Source organism: Salarias fasciatus, chromosome 1 (assembly GCF_902148845.1).
Source record: "Salarias fasciatus chromosome 1, fSalaFa1.1, whole genome shotgun sequence".
Taxonomy (NCBI): domain Eukaryota; kingdom Metazoa; phylum Chordata; class Actinopteri; order Blenniiformes; family Blenniidae; genus Salarias; species Salarias fasciatus.
Genome location: NC_043745.1, coordinates 3657561 through 3670159, shown reverse-complemented (window position 1 = coordinate 3670159; position 12599 = coordinate 3657561). Strand labels below are relative to the sequence as shown.

The following is a 12599-nucleotide window of genomic DNA, read 5'->3' as shown; positions in this document are numbered from 1 at the left end:
CCGCTAAATATCGACCGTCCTGAGACTGCCTGCCAGGCCTCCTTACAACGTTTTCAAGAACAAATGGAAAACTTTGGAAATTTCTGAAAATCCTTCGACTCCATCTCCATGCAAACGGGGGGAAAAAGCAACTTTTCTGAAATGCTGCTACTGCACATGCTCAGTAGACGGGGGCAGTAAGAACAACGTTTTCCTTCACAGTGTCAAGACTCCCAGTCCAGATTCTCCTGGTCCCGGTCCATACTTTAACTTGGTCTGGTCCATGTGAACGTCATGTTCTCCCATTGTTAATGTTTCTATTGAGCGTCTTCTCCCCCCCCCCCCGCGATCTCTGACGGCCCGGTGAGAGGCTTCAGGACCACAGGTTTGGTGCGTTTCAGTGGCTAATTCCTTCCACCGGGCTGACTTTCTGACTGTCGTATTACCAGACAAGCGTCTGAAAAGGTCCCAAGCTCCAGCACTTCCACTTAACTCCCTCTCCATTACTCCAAATGGTATGAGCGACACAACAAAGGAGATAAAATGCAGTTCTGCCTGGTGAGAAAACAACTGCGGCGCCCCATCAGAAATAATAATAGTAATAATAATAACAAAAAAGACAATGGATGAAATAAAAGACAAAGAGGGAGATGGTAGGAGGCAGTGGAGGGGGGGTGGGGGGGGGATGACGAGTGTGCCATCTGAAAATAAAAGGCAAAAAGATATTTAAGGAACGTGTCGGGGAGTCTGGCTGGAGTTTCTCTTACAGCAGAGGTGGGAGCGCATCTTATCACTTTAAAAAGGCGTATTAAAAGGAAGAGCCGCCGCCGGGGGAATTCTCCCACATCACACCAGCTTTCCTTTCAAATTGCAACCCTACTAATAACGCCTATAAATAATAGATAAATAGCATTTAGTTTCCACCTTGAACAACTCTTTTGAAAGTAGTTCATGAAAAAGACTGACAGCTCCCGGCGCGCGGCGCCGCTCTGGTGTCGCAGCCGCTCACAGCTCACGCCACGTCGGGGCACGCACACATGTAATGTGTGTTTTAAGCTAATTAAATAAAGCACCAGTGGGATCAAGTGATTGTTTGTAAGTGTGTAAGTGTGTGTGGTGTGTGTGTGTGTGTGTTGTGTGTGTTGTGTGGTGTGGTGTGTGAGTGTGGTGAATCCACGGACGATGAAAGGAAGGAAAGATGAATTGATCTGAGACGATTTTACAGACTTTCAGTGATACTGGCGGTTTGAGCGTCGGCCGCTGCTGACAGGCGGCGACGGAGTGACGTCGGGCTCCTTCGTCAATCACATCTGTCGAGCTTTGTCTCTGAAATCAACCTGAACTGCTCTCTCACCAAACTCTGGAGTCTCCAGTTTCATGTATATTTCAAATCTGATGTGGGCACTGGTGGTTCGAGGACCAAACGTCGCCAACGACTCTGTTTTCGCGGACGATTTCCCCCAAAAAAATAATTAATGTTTCAGTTTATTGATAACTCTATATAATGTTAATTCACAGGAGTCTTCCGTTTTGAACTAGCTTTTTAGGATTTAAATTTATCTCCAATGAGCTCCTGATTTGAACGAAGTTTCACATTTTTCTGTTTTAAAAATTGGTGAGAATTCCTTACATGTCACAGAAATGACTAATTCTAAGCTTATACATCGAAAGTGGTGTTACTTATTTAAATATATTTCATTAAAACATTTTTTCAATGTGAAAAAAACAAAGTAAGCTCACAAATTGAGCAGGAATTTTTTTTAATGGTGTCAGATTAAAGAGAAACATCAAAAGAAAAAGTGTACCATGACAGTTAGGTCAAATATGGCTTCATTGAAACGACGGAGAATATCAGAGCTGAATTCTGCCTCTGTGTGAAAAACTGGAGGAAGAAAGTCTGAAACTTGCAGCTGAAGCGACACCTGAGACGGAGTGTGAACCTAGAGTTTGTCCTCAGAGCCCAGGCTTCGCGTGCCTGTTGTGACGTTAATTCAACTTTTTTATAACTGGTCAGGGAGCGTTTGGTTAACGAGGGTGAATACCTCCAGTCGGAGGCTGAGAATCCCTGACCTGTATCCAGGAGCCACGGCAGCGGGTTGTTCTCCCTCATGATCGCGACACTGTCTCACGGTGGCATTCAGGTGAGTCACTGAGGTTTTTTCTTAAAACCGGGCGCTGAGGTCGCCCCCATGGAGATAGGGCACAGTTACCATCGGATCTGAGGAAGCGTGCTGGAGCCGGAGCAGCCTGTTGCCGCTTCACAGCCTGTAACAACCCCTGCGTTCAGCAGCCTGTCCTGCTCCGAGGCTCGCCGCCGCCGCCAGCCGCCGCCGCCAGCCGCCCCCGCTCTGCGTTCAGCGGTCAGGGATATATTGTTCTGAGACGCTGCTGGGAAGCAGGGGTTTAGGTGTGAGAAGACCAGATGTGTTTGAACACCCCCCTCCTCCCGCACTGGTTAACTGAGGCCTTCGGCTGTCTGATGGTCACGATGTTCCACAGAATAAAAAAAGCATTAAACAAACGCTGCCCTAAAAATAAGCAAAAATAAACAAGTACACACGAGTTTACCTTTTAAAAAAGAAACTAAAGTAATAAAAAACAGCAGCGCGGCGGTCCCTGGGCGCTGCGCCGCTCCGCCTCGGAGATGCGGTGGCGTTCACAGAAGCCTGTGTGTTTTAAGCCTGGAATGCTCATTTGCCTTTTGGGTTTACTTATTTACTTTTGCATAAATGGAAAACAGTAATGTGGTATTAAAGGGGCTTCTCAGGGGGAAACTGTGTGTTTTTAAATGCAGCCCTTTTTTTTTTCCCTCCCTTTTAAATGCTCCCTCAGTTTGCTATATTAAGGAAGGTTGATGATTAATGCAGCACAGATCTAATTCTCTTGATTAAAAAAATAATAATAAATTAAGGGGAAAAAAATATAATGCCAGCTCCCGTCCCCCCCAAAAAACACACGCTCTCCTGCTCCTCCTCCTCCTCCTCCTTCCTCCCTTTGCTCAAAGTCCTCAGATACAAATGAGCAATCCGGGCTAAAAACGAGCAGCAAATAATCACAAAAAATTCCCAGCAGACAAATATAAATGTGAAACGACTGCCTGGATGAGGCGGGAGCCGGGGTAATCTGGAGCGCCAGCCGCCGCCGTCCCACCGCCACTGTCACTCCCAATGAAAACTAACCTTTCGCGGCTCCTGATTGAGTCTTTAATTCGGCCTGATGTGACATTAAACCCTTTTGCTCGACTGTCCACCGGCGGTGACAAATGTACCGGCGGCCCTAATAGAGGTGTGCAGACAGGCCGGCATTTCACTGACTTTATCAGAGCCAGTTTATCGATGCCGGCTCGGGGGATCTGCGGCGGCGGACGGCGGCGTGTTGGGGAGCGAGCCCACCGGTGGCGTTTAAGCACATCATCCTTTCCTCTCCGGATGCGCTCTATCCTGCTCTGACCTGTCAGCGCTCTCCTCTCGCATGCATTTATCCCTTTCCCGCGTGAAGGCAACAGTAGACTTAACTCGATTGTCTGCGCCGACTTCTGGCTGTCAAGTCTCGCCACCTTTCGCCGCACTTTCCCAGACGGATCGGCCCCCGTCGAGACTGAGCCCAACTCCGCGCTGTGATTGTTTGATTGCTATCTAGCGTTAAGACATGTGGGCCGATCATTCAGAGCAGCTTGCCTCTGCAGCTCGCGGGAGCAGATTCCCCTCGCCGTAATTGGAAACACCAGCACAACTGTTAGACATGAACTCGCCAATTTCCCCCCATTTAAAAATGCACTTAGAGCGTATTAGCTCTCATAAGCTCGTTTCTTTACTACTGGAGGGATCCCGTAATCAGGATACAAAACAGCAAACACAAATCCGTCACTTTTCCCGTCGTTTCTTTCACCTTTGATTCACAATTACTAAAAGTTTTTTTCATCAATCAGCGAGTCAGTGATGAGTAAGGCTGGGTGAGATCTTATTAGTGAGAGAAACTGTGTAAATCATTTCACAGTCACGCAATTTGGACAAAAAGTGAAATGAATGGACCCGAAAACACATCTAGTGGTGTAACATGAGAGAAATACCGCGCTGCGTGTGGTTTTCAGCTCAGTAAAATGGGATTTTAGCAACACAAAGGACAAAAAATGTGGAGTCATCTCAAAAAATTAATGTGGTTCACCAGCAAAATCGCTCATTTAGCCTCGATTACTTTAGGATATTTAAGTTATTAAACTCGTGTATTAAGAACAAAAAAAATGGGACTTAATGCACCTAAAATTTCTTAGTATTAATAAAAATTAACCTGATAAAGCCTGAACTCCTCTGTGACTCAGTAAATTTAATACATATGGAATCTTCTCCATAATTATTCAGTGAAAATTACATTTTAGCAAAAAAAATTTGTGCAAATTGAATTATTGAAATTCTTGCAACTGAATAGAAAATACTGTGTAATGCAGTAAAAATGTAATTGTGTGGCCACAAAAAAGGGCTTTTTTATGCAGAAATGAAACGATGAACTTCTCATTTATGATATTTAAACAGGCCTTTTCAGTCTGGAGGCATTGTGATGGACAAAAAGATGGAAAGTGTCAAAAACGTGATAAATAGTGACAATTTTTTTTTTTTATCTCCAATTGTTGCAAACTTAAATTAAAAAATCCACTTATCCATATCTGTTGATAAGTGTAGTTTAAATGACGTAAACTTGAGAATTAAAGAAAGAAAACCCATGGATTTGTTCTGCCAACGTGATAAGGGTGGGCAGGGGCAGAGTGAGGGTTCAGATTTGGAGAGAGGGTGGAGAGACGACGGAATCGGAGGAGAGAGAAACGTTGCGGCGAGGAGTGCGGTGAGGAGGTTGGAGGTCCTCTCGGATGCTGGGATCGCTCCGCTCGGCGCCATCAGAGCCTCCCAGGTACTTGAACCCTCCACCTCTCTGTGGAGAGCTGTGCCCCGCAACCACCTGTAAACCGCTCCGACACATGATCCACTCCCACAGATGTCGGTGGAAACACATTTACCCACACATACGCACACACACACACACGCGCGCCGCGCGCACACACTGACAGGCGCGGGGAGGAATCGCTGCTCGCTGTCGGCGCAGCACGCACCGGCGCTTTAAACTAACCACCATCAGCGTTGGGTTGTTTTTTAACGGCGGCTGGCTGGAGGAGGGGGGGGGGGGCTCCCACCGCTAACCTGACACCATCGATTAAAATGTGAGCTTCGAGACGGGACACACCAACCCCCCCACATTACCCAGGAGCCCCGATACGCCAGCGCCCGAGTGGCACGGCCAGGATCTAACAGGAAACTTCTTAAACGCTGCGTTACTGTCAGTCCGTCTCGCCGAGGCGAAGCAACCGAAACGGGGGGGAATAAAAAAAACAAGGGCTCCTGATTAGTCCTTTGTCAAAATATTTGCAACAGAGGAATTCCAGCAGGCGAGCGTGGAATCGCTCCTCCACAAAAGAGCCATCTTCCTGAGTAACAAGTTGGTGCAATGAGTGTCGACAGAAGAGGAGCCGAATCCCCCCCAGGCCACAGATATCCCGCTATTGTAGTCTTAACCCCAGACCTGGCTGGGAATGTACAGCTTTCACAGTCACTTCTCATCCTATTTGTAGCGGCGCGGCTGATGTGCGAGCGAGCGGCCGGGCCGGAGAGGGTCACCCCCCCACCCCACCCCCCCTCCTTATCGGCTCAGCTCCTGCTTCTACAACACACCTCTCAGAAGAACTGACGTCTGGGGCCGTCTGAACGCAAACAGCCAACGCCACGTCTCTCTTATTGTGTTTTTTTCTTTTCTCTTTTAGTTCCACAAGGCAAGTTTCATTAAAGATCCATTATGCCAGATGCGGAGCAGGAGAGGCGGGAGAGGCGGCGGGATCTGCTCTGTGATGGCGAACAGTAATCGCTACTCCGCACAATAGACGGCGTCCGGGGCCCGATTTACCCAGCCAGCCCCGGCCGGATGCCTCCGTCCCTCCGCTGGAAAACCTCTTGATCATAATTAAAGGTGCAGGGAGTCCCGTCCCCTCGCCCCCCCACCACACGCACACACAGACACACACACACACCACACCACACCACCACCCCGCCCTCATCTTGGGCGTGCTCATTAAAGGAGGAGGTCGGAAGTTTACGGAGGTCATGGCGAGACGTACGGCAGCTAAAGAGCGGACACGACGTGGCGCGGCGCGGTCAGTGGGGAGTAATGGACTCTCTCTCTCTCTCTCACACACACACACACACACACACACACACACACACACACACACACACACACCACGGGTACAGAAGCTTCCCTCTCGGAGGTATTTACCAGTGTCTTAGCCGAGCGCGGCTGCATGCTAAGCAGCAGCGGCGCTCTGCTTCAGGACCTCTGATTGATGTGTGCCTCGCCTGTTTGCGTTAAGCTGTTGTCGGCAGGAATGACACGGCTGAAAACACCGGCGCCGCTCCGCACGTCAGGGAGGCAGGACGACGCTCACAGCCGCAACGCCAAGCAACTTTCCAGGAAAAAAACCCTCAATGACACCCGCTGGGGGGGGCGGGGGTGAGAAAGGGGCAAGGCCGGAGCATTGCCTGGACACACACACACAACACACACCCACACACACACACGGTTGTGTGCACATTCTTGTGCTCTGATAAGAGATAGTTGCTGGTGCAGCGCCAGCTGCCTCCGTGCCCGACTCATCCCTCCCTGTGAGACCACCTCCACCCCCCGTCCCCTCCCTCCTCTCCCTGCCACCCAGACCTCCACCCCCCCCCTCCCCCCCTCCGCCACCCGCTCCCCTGCCCCCCCCCCCAAGCCTCCGCCCGGCTGCCCAGACAGGCAGACGCTCCTTGTGATGGCACCCCAGCAGGAGAGGACTGAGTCAAGCCTATCTGTCAGAGCCTCATCTGCCCCACACTCTTTATTCTTAGATCAAACTGACGTCCGCGATTACCCCCACCCCACCCTCCGCCGCTCCACTTATCAGAACACACTGAACACACACACACACACACCACAGCACCTATACCAACAGTAAAACTGTACATTAACTCTCGTTCACGCCACTATTTATTCCAGATAATAACGTCAGTTTTAAATCCTTCGGAAACACTTCATTTAAATAAAGAAAAAAAACCTTTTGCAGTCATTTTTATTTTAGTCCTAATTAATTTTAACTGAAAGAAGAAGAGAGAAAAAGCCGAGGTGTCAGATCGGGCGTTGAAGAAGTTGACTGGAACATGACAGGCTTTGAGACGCCGCCGCTTGCGAGCGCTCGCCGCTAAAATCAGCTCCAACAAAGGCCTGATTATGAGCAAAGGTCACCGGCACAAACGTCCTAAAACTTTCCCTCCTGTCCCCTCCGTCCATGTCTCAAAAAAAAAAAAAAAAAATGAAAGTTTGTCTCTCCCGCACCGTCACCTTCTTCACCGGAGCGGCTGGAAAGCGATCGGCGAGCTGAGCAGATAAGAATCTTATTGTTTAAGGTTTCCGGCTAATGCGTGTCATCTGGTGTGAGCAGACTCCTCCTGACTTCCTACCAGTGTGTGTGTGCGTGTGTGTGTGTCTGTGTGCAGGCTTGTCATATCTGCGACCACAAGCAGCCCCCCCCCCCGCTAACATCTTCCCCTCTCTGGCTTGAACTCTGGAGATCAAGGTCACTGAGCTACAAGGCTCAACCCAGTCTAACGCCTGTGTGTTACAGCAATCCCACCCATGGGACACACACACACACACACACACACACACACACACACACACACACACACAGGCAGAGAAATGCATCGCCACCTTGCCCTGCTGGCAGAATAAAGCAGGCAGATCAGAACCACAATGGAAACTGAAGAAATAACAGTATTCACACTTTTTTTTTTTACTCGGTAGGTAAGAGAAAGGAAGGGGGGGTGGGGGCGGTGGAGCTTGGGTGGTGGCGGTGGGGGGTTGGAGGGGTGGGTTGGTTGTTGCCTTGCACAATGACTGCACATATCAATTAATGGCTGGCTGATGAGCAGAGCTGGCCTGGTCTCGCCTGCCCACCACGGCGCCCTGATCCCCGGCGGACGGGGAGCCCTGGCCGGTGCAGCCTGTGTGCAGCTGGAGCCCTCTTCCCCCCCCCCCCCCCCATATACACAAGAAGGGGCCACATGCACCCCCGCCCCTGCACCTCCACCCTCCTCCACCTCCGTCTGATTGTTGTGTGGGCCTTCGCACATGCATATATCACAGGATGATTTCAATTACAGTATTGTCCGATTGATTATACGCACATATTTTCCCGAGCTGCCGGATTATGTAATTTGAGGAAGCCACTTCACTTTGTGTGTGTGTGTGTGTGTGTGTGTGTGTGTGTGGTGTGTAAAAAGAGGGCATCTGCCAGCATGCCACCTTCTTTATGCGCATTTGTTTAACCAACGTATGAATCCTCTGTTCTTTTTTGTTTTGTAAAATCGCTGCTCTCCTCTCCTCTTTTAAAAAATCCTCTTGTGTTCACATCGAGCAGATGATTTGTCGGACTGACACGGCACGCGGCTCCGGTCCACTGGGTCCCACTCCACGGCCAACCTGACTGACTGCCTGACTGACTGACAGGCCGCTGAAAAGACGGCTGATCTGATACCATCCTCTGCATGCCATGTTCCCTCTGCCCCCCCCCACCTCCACCACCTCCGCCCTCCTGCCTCACGCCGTCTCCCCTCATCACTCCCCGTCTCCCGTTTGCAGCTGAGGGACGTGTATCGGCGCAGTCAGTCACGGGCCACGGCCCACCCCCCCACCACACACACACCACACACACCACACACACACACAGGTGGGAGAGCGGCTCTCCCAGGAGGAGCGGCTCTGGAGGCTCTGGAGGCTCTGGAGGCTCTGCCGGTCAGAAAAGTTGCAGCACAGGAGGATTTGTTTTTTTTTTTCGGTGGAGAATAAATCACACCGCGGCTCATCCGCCCAGCGAATCCATCCGTCTGATTTAATAAATAACGCTTGCATATTTTACAAGAATAGCTACTCCTGCACCAACACTTAAAAATTAATTGCATAATTAATTAATTAGCAAGTAGCCTGCTATTGTGGAACATAAAGTGACATGTATATAAATACAGGGAAAAAAGAACCAAGCCAGGTGTAATGAATATTAAATAAATTGATAATCGGAGCCACTGAGGCCTGAAAACTAAATTTAAATTTCTCCAGCAGGCCAATCTGCACACAGAGGCCTTAATAAAAAAATCTAAATCCCAGTGATAAAGCTGGAAGTTATGGGAGCGCGGCTAAAGCGAGGTGCGGTTAAAGGGCGAACAGGTCGGCACAGACAGGCGGTGCAGCCAGAGGAGCAGGAGGTGGAGAGGTGGGGGGGGCAGTTATCCATTTGATATTTTCTTCTCCAATAAGGGATTGAAAGGAGCTGACAAAAGGGGTTTACGCCCAGACACTATTTCAGTCATAATATCCGCCCTGTGCATACCATTACACAATGACAGCGATCTCGGCTCGCTCGGAACATCTATTTATTCGTTTTGCTTCACACAATGAGCGCGAGGAAGAGGCAACTTCTATTTTCTATTTGGGGTGGAAGCAACTTTTAGGAAAGGCTTCCGTGATAAGACACCGAGGAGAGAATGGAGCACGGTGGTGTGTGTGTGTGGTTTGTGTGTGTGTGTTGTGTGTGTGTGGTGTGTGTTCTGGGTGGATGTCCCGGGTCAAAGCACTCAGGGGTCAACGCCACTTACTGGAGAAAAGGTGGAGAAAAAAGCAGAGACGCTCTCCTGTGCCACTGACAGTATGTGTGGGAATTATTGTAATTATTCAACACAGCCAGGCGTTACTGAGGGAATTCTCCACAGATTAATACTCTTTCAGTGCATTTAAAAAAGCCTGTTGGATATTTAGGATGTTCTAAAATTTGAAATAAATTAAAAAGTGCAATTCTTTATCTCATATAATACTGAGATGTTGGCCTCTTCCAGAAACGTGAGAGCCTGTGCTGCTGTCATGACACATTTAGTGGGTAACGGATGCCTATCAGTCTCCCACAGCCTTCCACCACCCGGTCCAACTTTCCCTTCCCTCCATCCACATCCACAGTGACACCCGTCCTCCCCCCCGCTCCGCGCCGCGCTCCGAACGGCCCCGCGTATGACATTTACACCCCCTCCTCCATCATCTGAATGCCATCAAATAGTGTCTGTGCTCAAAGCATAATGCAGAGGCTGCTTGATTCATGCGAGAGGTCGATCAGCGCGGCACAAAATGGCAGGTCTCACCGGCTCCTCTTCCATCTCACAAGTTTTTTTGACACGTGGTGGCAAAAAAGGGAAAGCAAAATAAAACCGGCACCGGTGAACTTTAATCGCGCTTCTCCTGCAATCTGTCGGCGCAAGTGAAAAAGTTTCCTGCACACGCGCGCGCGCACACACACACACACACACACTGAATGGGAAAACGGTCCTCTTAAAAAGTGGGTGTGTGTGTGTGGTGTGTATGTGTGTGTGTGCGCTTTATCGCAAAGCCGTGCGCCCTGAACGCTTTAACGCACAGAGTAAAAACACGCACCCGCAAACAGAGCACATTAGAAGGCACGGACGCGCGTTCCGGGAGTGAAATGTGGGTTTGGGGCTGAGTTGTAAGGTGCCGATCCCGGCAGCTCGCCTCGGTCCCAGCTGCTCTGCTTTTTTTTTTTTTTTTTTTTTTTTTTTTTTACTTTTTTTATGATCGTCACCCGCCACGGATAATTGCAGTGTTATTTTCTAATCATGATTGGGGAGACATCGGGGACCCCCGCTGCGAGGCTGCTCCTGTACAAACAACCCCGATCCTTCCCCAAAAAAACTGACTTCCCAGCGAGTAAATCACTCCAAGTCACCCTCCTCACCCACCCGCCCTCCTCCAGCGGGAAGATCTCTCCACAAAGCTTCACACTTCTTACCTTTTCTTTAAATCTGGGGGCGAAGCGCCGGGTAACTCCTGCGCGTAAACGATGCGTCTGGAGAAATAGCGCTCACTGAATAATGAGACATGTCCACATGATTTGACCGGATCACAGTCTTGTTCGGATGACGGAGGGGTGTTGAAAAGTGCGCTTAGGACCTGTTTAAAAAAAAAAAAAAAAAGCATGTCCACTCCTCGGTCCTCTCTCACTACAACTCCCGACTTTGAAAACACAAAAAAATGTGGCTTTATTACTTGTTCCCTCTGTGTTTTTTTTTTTTTTTTTTTCCCGAGCAGCCCACTTTCGCTGTGCAAACAGTCAAGGTTTGCGTTGATGCCGGTGGCCAGACATCAGCATATTCCCTTCATCTTTCAGCTCGGACTCCCCCTATCTGGTAGGTGAAACGCATCGTACCGTTAAAAAGGCACTCCATTGTGGGGAGCGGAGCCGGCTGCTCTTGCGGTATTCGCCGATGACTGAGGGGGATAAAAAGGCAGCTGGTGATGAGCCCAGCGGTGATCAGACCCTCGTTTCAAGGAATAATCCCCCCCTCGACGCTCCGCTTCCCCAGGTATCGCAGCGCGCGAGGTTAGGGGAAAAAAGACGGACACCTTTAGTTTGTTTCTGACCTTGAACTGCCCACAAACACTCTTTTTAAAAAAATGTTATTATTATGATTTAGAATGTAAAGCCTCCTGCGCGCAGCGTTCACAGACAGGCGGACGGAGGAGCAGGCACCGAGCAGCGGCTCGGGGAAACTGGCCGGGATAACAGCTCTCCGCGTAAAGACGGCAGGTCACCCAGCCTACTCCAAAAAAAAGTAGAATTTCTTACCTTTCGGGAGAAGTGTTTCGCTTCTTCCTCTCTTCTTCTTCCTCTTCTCCTCCTCGCCTTAGAAACTCCAGGATAAATGAGTGTTTCCTCCTCTGCGTCCTGCGCGTCAGTCACCGCTTAAGAGAAGTAATGAGTGATAAAAATGACGCTCATCTATCTGCACTGTAACCTTGGTGCGTATTTAATGTAAATAAGCCTCGTTGTGCTTGCCAGTCCCCCCCCCCCCCCCATACACACACACACCACACACACACCATGCACACATGCACACAAGCGCAACACCGGCTCCTCTGGGACTCGCTTTTACCCCCTTTCTCTTCTTTTTTCCCTCTCTCTATACCTCCTCTCGATGGTTTAACGATTTATTCTCGCAGCCAGAAAGCGCAGTACAGGCTGCTGCGAGCGTAATTATGAGAACATGAGAGATGTCAATAACGCGCCGCGTCCGGTTTGTGACTGAGTGGTTCGACTCGGAAGGTTTGTCAAAAAAAAAAAAAAAAAAAAAAATACTTTACTCTTATTTAGCTGATAGCAGTGGAGGGGGTGTATTTCCAGCGGGAGCCTGAAACTTTAAGTTGGCACAACTTTTTATTTAGGACTATTTATTTTTTTTTATTATTTTTACGCTGGAAAACGGACGCACAGGAATGGACCGTCCCGCACGGGCTGAGCCGGATTCTGGCAACTCAAACCTTCCTTGAACGATGGTTTTGATATATTGTGCTTCTATAGGGGGGGTGGAAGAGACTGAATAATGCAATTATAGATTCAGTGTCCCGGCGTTGACAAAAGACAAGGCTTCAATGGAGGCTTTGTTAAAGGATTATATAATGATTATGGGGGTAATTATGGGAACGGTTTGTTA

General features: G+C 49.3%; 1 protein-coding gene across 4 annotated transcripts in view; it reads right to left on the bottom strand.

Annotated features, from left to right (window-relative positions):
• Positions 1–11971, bottom strand: part of znf536 (zinc finger protein 536) — a 230425-nt gene extending 218454 nt beyond the window's left edge. For all 4 annotated transcript variants that reach the window (XM_030090211.1, XM_030090202.1, XM_030090218.1 and 1 more), the window contains exon 1: positions 11735–11971. The gene's annotated coding sequence lies outside the window, so the exon portion shown is untranslated. The remainder of the gene's footprint in view (positions 1–11734) is intronic.
• Positions 11972–12599: the final 628 nt, after the last annotated feature.